General features: G+C 35.4%; 1 pseudogene; it reads right to left on the bottom strand.

The window, feature by feature from the left end:
* Positions 1–2,545: 2,545 nt before the first annotated feature.
* On the bottom strand, positions 2,546–3,726 carry LOC107649137 (dnaJ homolog subfamily A member 1-like; annotated as a pseudogene).
* Positions 3,727–11,525: the final 7,799 nt, after the last annotated feature.

Raw genomic sequence — 11,525 nt, 5'->3', positions numbered from 1 at the left:
GGTAACAGAGACAAATATAGTATTGAAACCTAAACTACAGACAGTAAAAAACAGAAAAAAAGAAGCTATAGACCAATTTCCTCAATGAATATAAATGAAAAATGTTTAAATAAAATACTAGCAAGAAGATTACAGAAATATATGACAAAGATCACACATTATGATTGAATGAGATTTAAATGAGGAATAAAGGACAGATTGAGTGTTAGGAAAATTATCAACATAATTGGCCACATCAATAATAACAAAAATCATTTTTATATTGATACAGAAAAAGTCTGAAACATGCAGCATTTGTTCTTATTAAAACACTAAGAAGCAAAGGAATTAGTGAAACCTTTCTTAAAATGATTGTATTATCTATCTAAAATCAAGAGCATGCATTATCTATGACTGAAATAAACTAGCCTTTCCAATAAAATCAAGAGTGAATCAAAGATGTCTCTCCACCATTATTCAGTATTGTGTCAGAAATGATAGCTATCACAATAAGACAAAAAAAAAAGAAATTGAAGGAATAAAAATAGGCAATGATAAAACAAAACTACCATTCTTCATAGATGATAAAATGTTATACTTAGAAAATCATCTAAAAAATAGTTGAATTGTTTAAGATCTTTAGATTAATTTATATCTTTAGATTTGCAGCATATGTGTAGAAATCTACACAAATGTGTAGAAATCATTGGCATCTCTATATGCTAACAACAAAATTCAGCAGGAAGAAATAGAAATAGAAATTTCATTTAAAATAACTGCAGAGAATATTAAGTCATTGGGAATGTATCTGCTGAAGCAAACCAGAGATTATATGAACACAATTAAAAAACACTTTTTGCCTTTGTAAAGGCAGATCTAAACAATTGGAGAAATATTAATTGTTCATTGGTAGGTTGATCCAATATAATAAAAATGACAATTCTACACAACTTTATTTGCTTATTTGGTACCATACCAGTTAAATAACCAATAAATTATTTTAAAGAGAAAAAAATAGGAACAAAATTCATTTGAAAGAAAAAAGGTCATGAATATAAAGCAAATCAATAAAATACATTAAGGGAAGTGGCCTAGTAGTTCCAGATTTTGAACTATATTATAAAATGTTAATCCTGAAAACAATGTTACTAAGAAATAGAATGATGAATCATTGAATAGATTAGGTGTGCAACACAAAATAGTAAATGACGATAGTAATCAGGCAACTCATAAACTGCAAAATTCAACCATTTGGGGTAAGACCTCAATTATGAAAAATATTACTGGTAAAACTGGAAAGCAGTTTGGCAGAAATTAAACATAGAAGAACATCTCACACCATATACCTAGATAGACAAATGATTTAGAAATAATGTGTGATATATGTAATTTAAGGGAACATGGGAAAATGCACCTGTCAGATGTGTATAACCAAACAAGAGATAGAAGAGATTTTGGGAAGAAAAATAGATAATTTTGATTAAATGAAATTAAAAAGATTTTGTGCAAACAAAGCTAATGCAGTCAAAATTAGAAGGAAAAGAGGAAACTAGGAAGGATATTTTGGTAAAAATTTCCCTTGATAAAAGTTTAAATTCTCAAATATGTAGAGAACAGATCCAAATTTATAAAAATAATAACCATTACCCAATTGATAAATGGTTAAAACATGTGAACTGACAGTTTTCAGAAGAAAAAAATCAAAGCTATCAATAGTAACAAGAAAAGAAAATGATCCAAATCACTACTGATTAGAGAAGTGCTGATTTAAAAACTCTTAGATTCCACTTTAAACCTATCATATTGGCTAATATAATAGAAAAAGGAAAAATAATTTGCTGGAGATGTGGAAAAATTAAACCACTAATATACTTTGGGTGGAGTTGTGAACTAGTCCAACCATTCTGAAGAACAATTTGGAACTATCTCCAAAGGACAATGAAATCTATCTACCCTTTCACCAGCAATATCACTACTAGATTTATATCCCAAAGATATCAAAGGGAAAAGGACCTATTTGTACAAATATTTTTTAGCATCTTTTACATTATGGCAAGGAATTCAAAATTGAAGGGATGTCCATTAGTTGAGGAATGACTGAAGGAGTTGTGATATCACTTCACATGTATAATTCAAATAAAACACTTTCCTTTTTTTTTTTGATGGTGAATTCAGCACAAAAATTTAATTCCAGAGCTTAACAATTAAAAATGCTTGTGTATATTTTAGTCAATCAAGAATTAAACCTCAGCCTAAGCCACTGCATATACACATTGAAACAAAAAAGTGCAAGTCATGAAAAAAATGTTCGGAGTCGTCTTTACCATAAGGAAATAATTAATGATGTTAAACTATCTTGTACACTGAACACCATACATGGCAAATTCAGCATTTTATGTCACCAATTTTATTAACTTTTAAAAACACAACTATAGTTGAATATTACAACAAAAACAATAGTTAGTAGTGAGTGTGTTAAAATGATTATAGACTTTCTCTCATTCACTACTGCAATCAAAAGCCAGCATTACAATGAAGACTATTCACTGCTTCCCCCGCCCCCATTAAGAGGTTTTACACTAAACACCTCTGGAATCTTGCTCATCATCCTCATTGGCTTTCCCATTGTAACGTTGCCTTCTTTCTTGAGATGGGTCAAAGTCCACCAGTTTTATCTGGTCAATTTCTTCAGTATCTTCTACTGCCTTTCTTTCAGGTAGTAACTTTCCAGTAAAGATAGCTTATTTAATGAAAGAAAGCCATTCTCTGGGAAGTTTACCTTAAATTCAATTATTAGAATTCTTTTCTCATAAGGTTGGTGATAAATAGGCATGCCTTCATTCAGTACACATTTGGTATCTCCATGTTTGACAATCTGACCAGGATGAGAAGTAATGACTATAGTTCTATTATCAAGAATTCATATTGGCTTCTAAAAACCATACAATGCCTCAACCAACTGGATATCCATATAGATGAAAAGGTCCTCACTCTGATGTGTAAATATAGGATTGTCCTTCTCACCCCAAACAATGATAATATCTCCTGGCTCAAATTCTGGCTCCTGGTCACCTTCAGCATTGAATGTTATCTTCTGACCATCTTTCATGCCTTTGTCAATATGAACCTCCAGAATTTTTTTCTCTTTAACAATTTTTCTTTCATTACAGCTTTTACATCTATCTTTAGGGCCAATTCATTCCCCATGCCCTTGGCATTCCATGCAACCTGATTAAGTTTGCTGAACTATTCCAGGTCCTATCAGATGAATTCTTACTGGCATTCCAGTACCTCTACAATTGAGATACCATTTTACAGCTCCTTTCTTACCAACCTGTCCTTCACATTAATCACAAATTACATTCCTTTTGCAAAGCCAGTTTTCTTGTTGCACCATTATATAAATCTTGTAAGGACACTGACAAGTGATGAACATTTTTACCTCTAACATTCCCATTGCTTTTTTCCACCCTCTCCAAAAAACATATCAAAGATGTCCATTGGAGAACCAAAGCCACCACCAGAACCACCCTCTTTTATGTCTTGTTCTCCACCTTTGTCATATAAGTCTCCCTTCTTTACATCAGAAAGCACTTCATAAGCTTGGGAAATCTGAGTTTTTCTCCTTCATTTGGATTCTTATCTGAGTGATATTTCAAGGCTAGTTTTCTATATGCCTTTTTTAGTTCTTCCTGGGTGGCATTGGGTTTTACTCCCAAAACATTAATAAGTTGCTTCCTTCACCATTTTCTATAAGTGGGGAGCAATGCTAGCAGTGCACAGGGTGTTGAAATGCCCATATTCAGGATAGGGTGAAAGGGGACTGCCCAGGAGCCAATTGAGATGATGGGGGAGTGAATGGAAGAAAAAGGATATGGGGGGGTAGGATGTGGTGAGGTCTTAGGAATGGAGCTTAGGCAGCAGCAGCTGCTACCCTCCACTTCTCACCAATTTTCTGGAAATTTTCCTGCTTGCCTTCTTAAGGAGGGTGAAGATAGGTAGGAGGGAGGGAGAGAATATGGAACTTGAAAATTTAAAAAAATGATAGTTAAAAAAGCTTTTTAAAATTATAATTGTAAGATATTTAGTGAAAGAAATAAAATATATTTTTTAAAAGATGGATAACCACTTGTCAGATATAGTATTGAAGTGCTTTGCCTTAGTAGCACAGGTCTCACTTTGGTGTCCCATGACAATATTTTTATTAATATAATTTATTTATAAGTATTCCAGTCCCTCCCTCCCCTTACCATATTATAAAGACCTTATCTAGGGAAAAGATATATATATATATATATATATATAAATTATATCTTTCATGTTTCCATTTTTCCGTTCATTCTATAGAGATTACATTAAAAATTTATTCTTCAAATATTTCATCTATAGCTGTGTATGATGTTCTTTTGGTTCTACTTATTTCTCTGTTCATTATCCTATGTAGTTCTTTCAAAGTTTGTTTGTTTTTTTCCCTTTAAATTACCCTTCTTATTGTTTCTTATGAAACAGTAGTATTCCATCACAATCATGTATCATAATTTGTTTATCCATTCCCCAATTCATGGGCATCCCCTCTATTTCCAGTTCTTTGTCACCACAAAGAGAATTGCTATAAATATTTTGGAGCATCTAGGTTCTTTTCCTTTTCCCCTAATCTCCTTGAGAAACAGACCCAGCAAAGGCATTCCTGGTTCTAAGGGCATACACAAATTTAGAACTCTCTGGATGTAATTCCAAATGGTTGCATTAGTTCATAGCTCCATTCTTTCTAGGAGCCCTATTACTTTGATTACTCCCACTATAGACCTACCTCCCTCTCTCACTTCCATTTGGAGCCCGGTCCTGGGACTGCATTTGGGTCCAAACCTCCCTGTATTCTGTCATCACCCAACTTTCTGCTATTGTTTTGCTCTAGAGTGAGAAAAAAAATTCTAGCTATAAATAGGATCTAGTCTAGGTATTTCATTTTTGTAGAAGAAGAAGTGGATGCCTTAAAAGATAAAGTAACAGCCTGGATTATGGCACACTAAAAAGAGCAATAAGTAGCCCTGGGGTCTTATAAGCCCCAGTATGGGGCCCTTTTTGTAACCCCATAGTCCTGAAACAATACAGCAGAATAGTAACTTTTACATAATTAATCATATTCATAATAATAATAACACCAATAATTTGCCTGTATAAGGATCTTTGGGATCAATACACCAACTCCTTACATATTGCTTTCATTTTAATGGTCCAACAAGGGAAATGTGCCATTACTTCCACTTTGTAGATGAAGAAATTAAAGCTCTGAAAAACTAAGTAACCCATCCAGGGTCACTTTGGTAGCAATTCTTGCTCTTACTTCATCCTATAAATGCTTTATAACTGTTTGGTATTCTAAGTGTTTTGTCGGCCTGAAAAAGGATGAGTGAAAAAGACAGAGTGAGCAGAGAAGGCTATGTTAATATATGGTTCGACTTGTTCTCTTTTCCTTTTATCCCCAAATTATTGTAATTTCAAAGTTGGTTATGTTTACAAGATCCATTGGAGAGACCAGTCTTCTATGGATCCCATGGGGGGGATGTATAATTGAAAATCTGTTACCCTAAAAATGAACTACATTTCCCAGGAGCCCACTGACTTCCTGTCAGTAAGTACTTCCTGTAGATAGGGGATATTAGGCAGGGATGTGGAAGGTACCACCTCTTTACTTCCAGTTCCAAGCTTGGTTGTAGTAAGGCAGGTGTTTCAACTGGCTGATCAGCCATGGGCACGTGGTCTTTATTTTGTAACTTCTTTATTCTTTGATTTCTAATGATCATTAATAAATCTCTTAAAATATATTTTTATTATTGAGATCTAATTTTAACTTTTACAGCCTGAGAACCCTTTCAGAGAGTAGTCTAATTTGTTTAATTTTAGTTCAGGTTAGTAGCCACCTAGTAGATCTAGGCTCCAAACTGAGTAGTAAAACTATGAATGTTGAGTGCTTTCAAGAATAAACACCAAACCAGGAAATAGGCAGTGTCACCTACAGAGGATAGATAGTACACATTAGAAATTGGGAATAAAGGGTGGTGAGAATCTTCTTAGCATATCTAGGAAAGATACTTCCTTAGGTATCCCATTCAATCCAATAGAAATATGACAGGGCACCAGATGTAAACTAATCCCTTAATGTCGTAGACCTCACTAACAAAGATTACACACGGCAGAGCCAAAACTAAGGGCCGGACAACTGGGACTTTGCATCAGACCACCGACATTTAATGTGTTGATGATATATATATGACCTAGATTGAATTACTTGTCAGTTCTGCAAGGGAGTGGGGTGGGATATAAGGAGGGAGACAATCTAAATCATTTAACTTCTGAAGACTTATGTGGAAGTTTGTTATTATATGTAATTGGTAAAATAAATAAATAAAAAGAACACTGACATTTAGAGGGCATTTGGTAGGATTTGTCCTTCAATATGATTGTGACCATGACATTTAGGACCCAGTTAGCAAAAATAATTAGTTAAAGATAGATGCCTTCCTGTAACATTTCCATGACCAAACCTAGATGAGTCTCTTCCTGACCTTTTTCTGCCACCCTCTCCCCATTACAGTCTTCCAAGCAAAAGCAGTCTTATGATATCCCTGGATCTCCATGGCTGTCAAATTATTTCCCCTCTCCTTCCTTTCCCACCCCACACCCAACTAATTGAGATCGAGTCACCTGACACTTGCCTTGGCATTTTATTTTTATTTTTTACCATTTCCCAGGTTATAAAAACTGCTAGTTATGGCTCTGATGAATACATGATTCAAATGGGAGCTTTAAGATCAAAATATAGTTTGAATAATTAGCGGGGCGGGTAATGGAAGGCTTCAAGGATGAAGCTGATGAGCTAAATCTGTTTAGGCATGCGTGGGCAAGCACAACTTAGGGCATCTCCTATAATTCCTGTGTCTCACTAAAACAACTTCTAACAGATCCCCGTGGCTCCTTGTGTTGTAATGACAATTTTTGGAAGGCTAAATCATATTTTTTCCGGGTATTCCTCACCATCCGCCTCCCCTCAACAACTCCCCCACCACCCATTCAGATCCAGAAACCCAGGAATCAACAGAGCCCATATGGCATGTCCTCTATAAATGAAAGCACTTTTAATTAGTGATGGGACACCTCAAATAATTTCAGCAGATGCTTCCATTTCATGCAAACAGGCACATGTCTTTTCAATCGGACCATATTGTTCTAATTATAACATAGCCTACAGCCTAACTGGGTATGTCTCTTAGATATTCTTTTGGGAAGGAAAGAAGTGTGGGCTTTTTGGAAATAGATTTGATTATCATTCCCATCCCCCCCATATTCCCCTGCCCCTAGACATACTATGAGTTTCCTTTTCCATATTTAATGTTCCATAAGTGTTTTGTAACTGTTTAGGATTCTAAGTGTTTTGTCAACCTGAAAAAGGAAGAGGTGGGAAGACAGAGTTAGCAGAGGAGGCTATAGAATCCTTCTTTCAGGGAGTACTCTAAAGAGAGGAGTTATTTATTTGCCTTGAATAGTTGGAGAACTGTTTTTCCCAGAGGCACTGGAGTGGACTAAATGGTTTCTAAGATTACCTCTGTCCTTGGGATTTTGTGATTCTGCAGCAGAACTGAAGACAACATTCCTAATGTATTGTTTGTTCACTACTAATGAAGATTTCACTAAAAGAAAGATTGGAAGACAGAGGGGCTTGGAGTAGAATGGGATTGAACTTGGAGGTAATTATTTATGAGCTGTTTCCCCCATCAGAATGTGAGCTTATAGTGGGGCAGATCATCTCCCCACACTTCTCTTTGTATTTTCAACATTTAGCATAGTTCCTGGCACAAAGTGAACCCTTAATAAATGATTGTTGACCAATTATTAATATCAGAGAATGTTTTGAGTCTTTTACCCAATTAGAATTATGAATTTATGTTGATCCAATGATCTTTTGACTGGTTCTCCTTGCTGGCTAGGGTAAGCAATTGTGAGATGTTCGGCTGGAATTAGGTATAGATTTTATGACTATAGCATAGAACCCAATTGACTAATATTTCCAGGAGACCACTAATGGAGTTCTTCAAGCCTCAGCTCAGATCCCATTTCCTGTAGAAGGTCTTCCTCTTCTCTAAGATCTCACTTCTTAATACTTCCCTCTGAGATCACCTTTCATTTTCACTGTTTATATTTTGTATGTGCAGTTATTTGCATGTTTTCTCCCCTAATAGACAAGCAGGACAGCTTTGAAAATTGCCTGTTGAATTCATTTTGTACTTTGAAAAGCAAGCTGTAGATAATAGAGTTTCACTTTTTCTTTTCTGCTATGTCTATGGAAATTTCTGTGTTTGGGAGTTGTTAAATTTAGAATTTCAAAAATAGAATAAATTCACAGAAAAGGGAAAAAAATCCTTTAGTGTGAGCTCCTTGAAGACAGGTATCATGTTTTGCCCTTTTTTTTTAATGCCCAGAATTTAGCACAGTATCTAGCATGCTATTTGCCAGACTTAATAAAGGGTTTAATAAAAGCTTTATTGATTGATTCATGCTCATGTAAATCTTTGAAAATGCTACCTTTCCAAGACACCTTATTTCAGATTATAATCTCAGTAATTACACCTTCCTCCTTCCTACCATACATACATGGCCTGATATATGACACAGATTTTACCAATTCCTCAAAAAACTAACTGTATGGTCCAGTTATCTCTTCTAGCAATATCCTTTTTTCCTACTAACCTTCACTTAGAGTCCCCTAATCAGTGGTTTATACTGACTGTCTCCATTTCTTTACCATCATTCAAGCCCTACTATCTGGCTTCTTTCCCCCCCATGCTCCTAGAACAGTATTGTCAAGGTCATTAAGAATTGATTAATCTCAAGATCTAAAGACTTTTTTTCCAATTCTTTGTTCTTTGTGACCTTTTTATTCAATAGACTTTCTTGTTCATTCCATTTCCCACACTATTTCCCTGAGAGAGCTCAATGAACACAGATCTTTAGCTATTGCTTCTATTCCAAAGACTCACAGAGCTGTGTTTTCTCCCATTCCTGATCTCTCAACTAAATTCTAGTCCTTCAAAACTGTGGTGCAGTTAAAAGTGTGCTGAAAGTGAACTTGGAGTCCTCTGTGACTATGGAAAAATCACATAACCTCCTCTGAACTCAGTTTCACTAGTTACAAAATGGGCACATGCCCTATTCCTTTAAGATGGATGTTGCCTAGATGACCTCAAAGATATCCCTTTTATCTCTTCTCCAAAGTCATTTTCATTATGGGCAAGGAGAAGATTGAACCATAAGAATGGAGATTCTTCCTAGGCTAGTCTGGATACGAGAACTAAGTTCAGAAGAGTCTTATAAGGATTTTCTGGGAAGATAGTACAGGGTTATATAATGCTACTATCAAGGCCACCAGCACCCAGATATGCAAGGAGATCTATGAGCTTATCAATGTAAATAATTCCTTCCAATGGTCATCAATGAAGCATCATCCATGCCTTCCAATTATTTGTCATTCTTGTCTATGTATTCTTCATTATAGAGAGTCTTGATTTTACCTTCACTTACTTCTTACTTCACTTACTACATCTTACTTCTGTCTTTTTCTTTCCACACAAGTGGACATCACCTTAGTTTGGTACCTTATTATTTCCCATTGCAGTATCCTCCTAATTTCTCTCTCTGCTTTTCACTCTTCCCCCTCTCCAATTTATCTTCTGCATAGCTGCCAAAATGATTCTTCTAAAATACTAGTCTGACTATGTCACTCCCTTTGTCACAAAGCGTCATTAGTTCCCTCTTGATTTTAAGATTAAATACACACTTTCCTACTTGTTTTTTAAAGTCCTTCACAGTCTGGCCCTAATCTTCCAGCATCACTGAACAGCCTGTCTTTCATATTCTCTACATTCCAGACAAACTACTTTCCCATTTACACCAATTCTCCCATTTCTGTGCCTTTGTAGCGGCTTTCCCCCATGCCTCCCTCCTGACCTCTACATCATTGTGTATCTAGCTTTCATCAAAATTTAATTCCAGTTCCATTTCTATAGGAAAATTCCTTTCTCTCCCTCCACTATTTTACTTGTCTCTCAAGGGACAATCTCTGAATCTTCCTTTGATTTGGCTGCAACTTCCTTCTTTCTTCTGGTTTCATTTATAATGAGTATGTCAAGATTAATTGAATTCCTCCAATTCTATACCCACCCCATAGTCAAGGGGCAATGAACTCCAGAGTACCAATAAGTGAAGATAAAGTACACAAATAGCTCCCAAACTGGTTTTCTTATCAACTTCTAGGCACCCTCTCTGCCATTCTATTGCCATCCCTCTAGAAAGTTGAAGTTGGTTGTATAGGACCAAGGGATCTTTTGTATTTTTTTCTGTTTCCACAGACAACTTACCAAGTGACTAGTCTATTGGTAGCAAATTTATCCTATGCTAGGGTATCTACAAGGCAAAGATTTTTTATTTCCTTATAACTTCTGGGGAGGTATGAAACAGAGAGACGGGGAAACTGCTGGGTTCCTGTGGCTCACAATACATCCAATTGTTCCCCAAACCAGATTAAAATGTAAATTAAAAATATTTAATAAAATAAATGAAAAAATGATAAAAATAGGTAGAATTACAGTTTTAAAACCAAGTTAATATTTGGCTGATAGGAATCCTAATGTATAAACTAATTTATTTTTGAATTTGATGCCACTAAGAGTGACCTGTCAGTAATTGTATAGCCAGTGTGAAAAGTGATGTTTGAACCCATATATTCCTAACCCTAAATTCAACACTCTGTCCACTACTCTACCAGTACTAGAATAGATTTGGTAAAGGGATTATTCTCTTTTCATGAGGACAAATGTGGGGCAGGGTTTGGGGGATGGTCTTTGAAGGTTCTCTGGTTTTCAGGGTTTGACATCTAAGCCTTAGAGGCATCTGGATGGCATTAGATCTGGAATCAGCCAGGTCCAAGCACAAATCCTGCCACAAATACTTCCTAATGATAAGGATCTGGAATTTTCATTTAACTTCTGTCTGCTTCAGTTTCTTCAACTATAAAATGGAGATCATAATAACATTACCTCCTAGGGTTTTCATGAAGATAAAATTACATAATATTTGTAAAGGGGGAGGAGAAAAAAGAAGGCATTTGTTGTAGAACCTACTATGTGTAAGTCTTTGTGGTAAATGCTTTATTTTAATTAAATTTTTACTTTTACTTATATTGTAGTTTTGCTTTCACTTTAAATTGATACTCTCTATCTTAATAATAACTCTCAGAAAGAAGTGCAAGGGGTAGGCAAATGAGATTAAGTGATTTTCTCAGAGTCACACTAGTAGGAAGTGTCTGGGGTCAAATTTGAACCCAGGATCTCCCAACTCTAGTTGTGGCATTTTAGCCACTCTTCCATGCTTTTCCTTTAAATTGAAAAATTAGGGAACTTAATTATATTAAGAAGGAAGAGACTTTTTTCTTTTGGGGGGAGGACATAGTGGAGGAAGGGAAGGAACTGTCATTTTTTTTGGCCTGGAGAACT

This window comes from Monodelphis domestica, chromosome 4 (assembly GCF_027887165.1).
Source record: "Monodelphis domestica isolate mMonDom1 chromosome 4, mMonDom1.pri, whole genome shotgun sequence".
Lineage (NCBI taxonomy): Eukaryota > Metazoa > Chordata > Mammalia > Didelphimorphia > Didelphidae > Monodelphis > Monodelphis domestica.
Note: the sequence above shows the minus strand (reverse complement) of the source record. Positions and strands in the feature narration are given on the sequence as shown.